Source organism: Bison bison, unplaced genomic scaffold (genome assembly GCF_000754665.1).
Source record: "Bison bison bison isolate TAMUID 2011002044 unplaced genomic scaffold, Bison_UMD1.0 scf7180017864240, whole genome shotgun sequence".
Taxonomy (NCBI): Eukaryota; Metazoa; Chordata; class Mammalia; order Artiodactyla; family Bovidae; genus Bison; species Bison bison.
The window spans coordinates 1,646,115-1,646,517 of record NW_011494812.1 but is presented as its reverse complement, the minus strand read 5'-3'; positions in this window follow the sequence as shown (position 1 = coordinate 1,646,517).

The window sequence follows — 403 nt, the reverse complement described above, 5'->3', positions numbered from 1 at the left end:
AATCCCTGGGACAGGAAGATCCCCTGCAGAAGGGAATGGCAACCCACTCCAGTATTCTTACCTGGAAAAATCTATGGACAGAGGAGCCTGGCAAGCTACAGTCCAAGGGATCGCAAAGAGTCGGACACGACTGAGTGACTTTCACATCCTTTGGCAGTTTGTGTCCTCTCTCTTTTTCCCTTGGTCAGTCGAGCATCAAGTTTTATTAACTGTGTTGATTGTTTTAAATAACTAACTTTAGGTTTTGTTAATTTTTCTATTGTTTTTCATTATCCATATCATTTGCTTCTCCTCCACTCCTTTTTTTTTTTCATTTTGTTTATTTAGATTTAGCTTGCTCTTTTTCTACATTTTTTTAAGGTGGAATCTTAGGTTACCAACTTGAGAACTTTCTTTTTTTAAA